Source organism: Oratosquilla oratoria, chromosome 12 (genome assembly GCF_046742065.1).
Source record: "Oratosquilla oratoria isolate Oo_2021 chromosome 12, ASM4674206v1, whole genome shotgun sequence".
NCBI lineage: Eukaryota > Metazoa > Arthropoda > Malacostraca > Stomatopoda > Squillidae > Oratosquilla > Oratosquilla oratoria.
Window position 1 is genome coordinate 63,945,161 of NC_134788.1, and position 6,853 is coordinate 63,952,013.

Genomic DNA, 6,853 nt, shown 5'->3' on the forward strand with positions numbered 1-6,853 from the left:
GGCAGTAGTCTGGAAGTGAGTATTAAGGGAGAGCGACTGGGGTAAGTGGATAGTTTTAGATACTTGGGTGCAAATGTAGCAGGAAAAGGTTGAGTGAAGGAGGAGGTAGAATGTAGATTGAGAGAAGTGAGTAAATGCTTTGGTGGATTAAAGATTGTAATGAGGAATAGACATTTGGGAATGGATGCTAAGAGGAGACTTTATGAAGGAGTGATTGTGCCAACAGCACTGTATGGGGCAGAAACATGGAACATAAGAGAGAAGGAGTTTGAATGTGTTTTAGATGAGGTGTCTGAGAAGTATGATGGGGGTTACTAGGCTAGATAGAGTGAGAAATGAGGAGGTGAGGAGGAGAACAGGGGTGGAAACGGAGTTGGGAGATAGGGTTGATGAAAGAGTAAGGATTACAAAGGCGGAGCATGCCGACAGGAGACCTTTTGATCCATATCTAGGGCGGATGAAAAAAAAAAAAAAAAAAAAAAAAAAAAAAATTATATTTATATATATACATATATATATATCATATTAATAATAAATTAAAACTATAATAATGTAAAAATAACAAAAAATACATAAATGCATAGGTATAGTTGAATAACAAACAAACAGGTAAATAGTAAATGATTATAAATTGACATATAACTAATAATAAATGAAAATCAGACAGACAAATTATAACAAAACAAAAACAAATAATATAACATAAATTATAATCATTACAGCATCTTACTTAGGTATTTATCTAAATGATTCTTAAAGCTTTGAACTGAACTACATTGCACTACCTGTGCAGGAAGTTTATTCCATTCATTAACTACACGGTTGGCAAAGTTGTTTCTACCTACTTCCAAATTGAATCTATTTCCGGACAGTTTGAGACCATTGTTTCTTGTCTGATTCTCATTCAATGTGAAAATTTGGTCACAAATTACGCCGAGATCATTTTCACTATCCATTTTTGTTATTATATTTCCGAATAATTTGTAATGGTACTTTCTGTTATTTTTACCTATGTGCATAGCCTTGCATTAACTTGTGTTAAATTTCATTAGCCATTTTTCAGATCATTACTGTAATTGATCTAAATCTTCTTGAATATCTAATTGGTTTAAGTGATCATTTGCTATTCTGCACAGTTTTGTATCATCAGCAAATTTGGAGACAGTAGATTTTAGGCCATGGTCTATATCATTTATATATACTATGAATAGAAGTGGCTCAAGAACGGAACCCTGAGGAACTCCACTTGTAACACTTTTCCATCTAGAAGTTTTTCCATTTAAAACAACTTTCTGCTTTTGATCATTCAACCAATTACTAGTCCAACTTAATATGCTACCACTTATTCCGTGTGAAACTGATTTAGTAAGTAGTCTTTCGTGTGGGACGGTATCAAAAGCTTTTGCAAAGTCTAGATATATTAAATCTATATTGTTTCTTTTGTCATAATTCGAGATAACTGTGTTGTAGAATTCAAGTAAGTTAGTCACGCTTCGTCTGAAACCATGCTGGCTATCATTTATCTCATGGTTACTTTCTAAATGATGTTCGATAGCATCTCTGATGATAGTTTCCATTATTTTTCCTAAGATTGAAGTCAAACTTATAGGCCTGTAGTTATTCTTTATTTTTTTTTGTCACCTTTTTTGAATATGGGAGTAACGTTAGCTAGTTTCCATTCTCTTGGGATATCTCCGGAAATGATGGATTTCTTGAAAATAATTTCTAATGGAACAACAATTTCATTTTTCATTTAGTTTAAGATTCTTGGATGCCAACCATGAGGCCCTGGTGTTTTATTAACTTTGAGTTTCTCTATACACCTTTTAATTTTTTATTTTTTATTTACCGTAGTAAGTTCACCCTAGACTTTTCACAGGTTTAAGTTTGGAGTTCACTTTGAGGTGTTTCGTTTACGAATACCGAGCTAAAATAATTGTTTAAGATATTACACATTCCTTCATTTAAATATTCAAGTTGACCATCAGTAGATAATAGTGGACCAATGTGATTCCTAACAACTTTTTTATCTCTAATGTAACTATAGAATTCTTTGGGATTCTCCTTGGATTTATCAGCGATGTTCATTTCGTATTGTCATTTTCTTTTCTTTTTTATTGTCTTTTTAAGAAATCTCTGTATTGATACACAACTTTCATAGTCATTAGATGCACCTGAGCACTTATATTTCTTATTAGCCTGTCTCTTTTTAGCAATACTTTTTCAGTGCCTTTGTCGAGCCACTTTGGGCGAGCCTGATTTGGGGGACGTCTGTCCTTCAAAGGAATGTAAGTATGAATCATCTTAGCATAATTTGAAATATTTCCCACATCTGATCTACAGGTCTTTCGCTTAATTTTGCCTCCCAATCTGTAAGCTGAAGCTCCTGACGTAGTCCTATGAACTGAGCTTTACTGAAATCAGGTATTTTAGAAACACAAGTATCTATTCTAAATTTTTTTAGGAGTTTGAATCTAAGTTGTGATCGCTATTTGCAACAGTTTCACTGACTTCTAAATCAGTTACCATGCTTTTGCGGCTAGTGATCAATAGATTGAGTAAGTTTCCATATCTTGTGGGCTCTTTTACATGCTGAATTAAGTAATTGTCACCAAGAAAATAAATCAAGCGACTACCTATATGGCCATGTTCAAGGGTCATCCAATCAATGTCAGTAAAATTGAAATCACCCATTATCAATCAATCCCGGTTGCAGAAACTAGACAGTTCTTGAAATAACAGTTTGTCTGCTAATGATAATGTCTTTGGCCTATATGTTACACCTACATTCATTTTTTGTCCATCTGTTTGGGTTAACTCAACCCACAAACCATCATATGCATCCTGTTTCACTTTCTCTAAAACGCAAGCATGAACATCGTTTTTTAATGTACAACAGAACACCCCCACCTTTCTTGTGGTTTCTATCCTGATGAAAGTGTTTAAATCCCGCAATATTAAATTCAGCTTCGAACTCTGTACCATTTAACCATGTCTCGGTTATTCCTATCATATCGAGATTTTCGCTTTTGACATACGCCTGTATTTCCTGAAATTTGTTCTTAATACTACGAACATTAAAGTATATGGTTTTAAGAAACTCATGATTATTTCTTTTTGACACATTTTGAGTGTCAATATGATGTCTTACATTATCATTTTGTTTTTCATATATACCTTGCTCTATATTATTATTTGTTCCTTCATTGACATTCAATGCCTCATTAACATTTCTTCCATCAAAATTAACATTTCCCTCATCACAGACATCTGGTCAATCATGGTCATCCTATCTCTTTTGTACACTTTGTCCCCCTACGTCATCGTGATTCACACCGGACTCCCGTCGTTCATTGACATTATGTCCGGCATCCCTTCCTAAAATTATATTTTGTCCAGTGACATTATATCCTACTGTGATATTTTTTCCTCCACTATAATTACATCCCATCGTGATCTTTTGTCTTCCATTGTCATTACATCCTATCATGATATTTTGGCCTTCATTGAATTTCTGTCCAGCACCCCTTCCTAAAATTATATTTTGTCCTCCTGACATTATATCCTACCGTGATATTTTCTCCTCCAGTATCATTACATTCCATCGTGATATTTTGTCCCATATTACATAGTATTGTGATATTTTGTCCTCCACTATCATTACATCCCATCGTGATATTTTGTCCTCCACTGTCATTACATCCCATTGTGACATTTTGTTCTTTGACATTAGATCCTAATGTAACATTTCGTCCCCTACAGACATTATATCTTAAAATTATATTTTGTCCTATACTGGCATATTGTTCTACATTAATGCTATACTCTTCACTGTTTTCCCAAGTACACTCTATTTCCCCTTCCCTTCAGGCCTCTACCCCCAAAAAGAAACTAGTTCATTACAAACTCCCGCAATGAAGTTTGTAAGAAAATCTTTGCCTCTGCGGGTAAAGTGGATCCCATCAGAAGCGTAAAGGTCATGGCGCCTTGTAAAGAGATACCAATGATCAAGAAAATGGTATCCCAATTGTGTGCACAACTGCGATATCCTATCATTGATCCCTATGGCTCCACTGTTCCAACACTAACCTGCGTAGATCCTCGGGAGGATCCCACGTTCCTTCATCTCCTGATGGAGGGGCTTGTAATTCCGATCAAGTTTCTCTGATCTCACCCTACCTACATCGTTATTTCCCGTATGAACAATCGTAACCGTGTTCGTCCGTCCTTGCTCCCTGATGGACTGGGTACAATCGGCGATCCCACGGCCCGGTTGACATACAAGCTTGCAACGTCGCTTAGTCTTCCGCTGCAGGATGTCGTCATAGCCTCGCACCATGGAGTCCCCCACCACCAAGAACTCCTGGTTTTCGGCCACTCCATCCTCCAGTAGAGCAAAACGATTGGCTAGAGGCAGCGGTTGCTCCATAGGGCACGCGTCTACCGAACGCGGGCTCGACAAACGGGACTCCGCGGAGCGCCACTCGCTCACGGCAGTGACAGAAGGGGAAGAAGTGGAACGCTCTTTGGGTTGTGGGGAGGGTTCACTCTAGAATCACGGAGCGCACTCCTGAGAAGACGAATTTCATCCTCGCACATCCTGAGACGGTCCTCCAGGTTCACACAACCTTCACAAGCCATTTCGCTCCTTTAGCAACACAAACGGCAAAGAGAGAGGAAAAAAAAAAAGCCGTCTCTAGTAAACTAAATACACGAAGCTTACTCTGCTTACCTTACACTATTTCTCCTATCTTTGGAGTACAGTAACAGAATACCGTTTTGAATTTAAATAGAACACTACACTTTATCTTATATCTGTAACTTTATAACGCTATACGTATACAATTACAAAAACACAACACAATCACTTAATACTATTCGGAGATATAAATTTCACAGGTATTCGCTAGCTGGTGTCTGCAGAATAACGCGCTCTCTAGCTGAGGTCACGAGCAGACTGTGCAAAGATGGTGTGTGGAACAAGGAGGGCGGGAGGAAATAGAAGTAAGGGTAGTGAATGGTGGGATGAAGCAAAGGATGTAGAAGAGAAGAATCTGCTTTTCATAGATTGGCTACAAATTCGGACGAGAGGTGCAAAGTAAACAGAAAGGAAGTTAAGCATAAGATAAAGGAAGCAAAGAGGAGAGCAGATGTGAAATGGGGAAAGAGTATGACAGAAAAAATTGAAAGTAATAAAAAGATGTTTTGGAAAGAAATTAAAAGAGGAAGAGGAGGTGAATCAAGTTGAGAAGAAAAGGTAAAATGTGTAGATGATAATGGAAGAGAAGGCAGTGGGAGGAAGGTGGGAAGAGTATTTTAGGGAGTTGCTAAATGTGAAGGAGGATAGGGAGGGAAAGGTAGTTGCAATGGGTAGCGCCGGTGCTACCGGCCAATGATGAACATAAGAATGTAAGACCATAAGGCCTACTTCAATTTTTATCTATAGAAAATAAATATGAGCTGAATGGCCTACCGGCTCCGGCGCTTGGCCTTCGAGCCAAAAATTCCATAAATCAATCAATCAACCATAAGGCCTACACAAGGCAGCTCCATATCCATCACCACCTGTCATCCCCATCTATAAAATTGTCCAAAAGTTTTTTTTTTCTTTTTTTTCTTTTTTTTAACTGATAGTTTCAGCGCTCACTACAAGGTTACTAAGTCTATTCCATTCGTTGACCATCCTATTAGTAAACAAATTCTTGCCTATTTCTTTCTTAGATCTAAATTAGTCCAGTTTAAATCCATTACTGCGAGTCATGCCCTGTTGTTTTAATAAGATGACCGTGTTTACATCACCCTTGTTTAAGCCTTTATCCACTTGAACACCTCTATTAGATCACCCCGCACTCCGCGTCTTTCCAAAGAGTGTAAGTTAAGGTGCCTAAGCCTCTCCTCGTAAGACAAATTTCTGAGTCCATGTGTCATTTTGGCCATTCTTCTCTGTACTGATTTTAGTGAATTTATAACCATTCTATAGGACGGAGACCAATACTGTACCGCATAGTCAAGGACGGGTCTAACTATCGCTAGAGTTTGATAATTACCACTGCACCTCTATTCGTTACTGCCCTAGCAATGAAACCTAATGCTCTGTTAGCTTTGTTCCTGGCGCTAATGCACTGTTTCCTGAATTTTAGGTCCGGACTCACTAGAATTCCCAAGTCTCTCTCGCACTCGGTTTTTCTCTATAAACGTGTTATCTAAGCGGTATCTATTTTCGGGATTGTGTAGCCTTATGTTTAACACGCTACACTTAGAGATATTGAAGGTCACTTGCCATTTCACCGACCATGTGAACAATTTGTTAAGATCATCTTGCAGAATATCTGCGTCATCTCGTGACCTAATTGGGTGTCCTATTCTACTGTCATCCCAGTTAAGGTGCACTGGGAGACCGCCTTCGAGAAAGGAGGTCGGACAAAAGCCACCTATTGAACAAATGTCAGGTCGTAAGGAAGCAGACAGACACCGGAAAAACCCGAACAAAGGAATGAGACTGCGTTACTCCTCGTTCCTAGATAAATAGGATTGAGGTCAATGCACCTGTTTATGCAGTTGCTCTTAGTTTCCCATGCTTCCAAGAATAGTCATTTCTTTTTGTTATTTTCTTTGTGTAGAGTTGTCACTCCATCCCAATCAATCCTGTGCTGGTGTTCTGTAGTGTGTCTGCACAGGGCCAATTTCGGATCTTCTCGCCTTACTGCACGTTGGTGTTCTTGTACTCTTGTGGCTAAATTCTTTTGCGTTTCTCCTACGTATTCCGTGTCACAATCCGTGCAGCCTATGCGGTAAACTGCACCGGCCAGTCGTGTATGTTCTTCAGGGTCTTTGACCTTGGTGAGATTTTGAT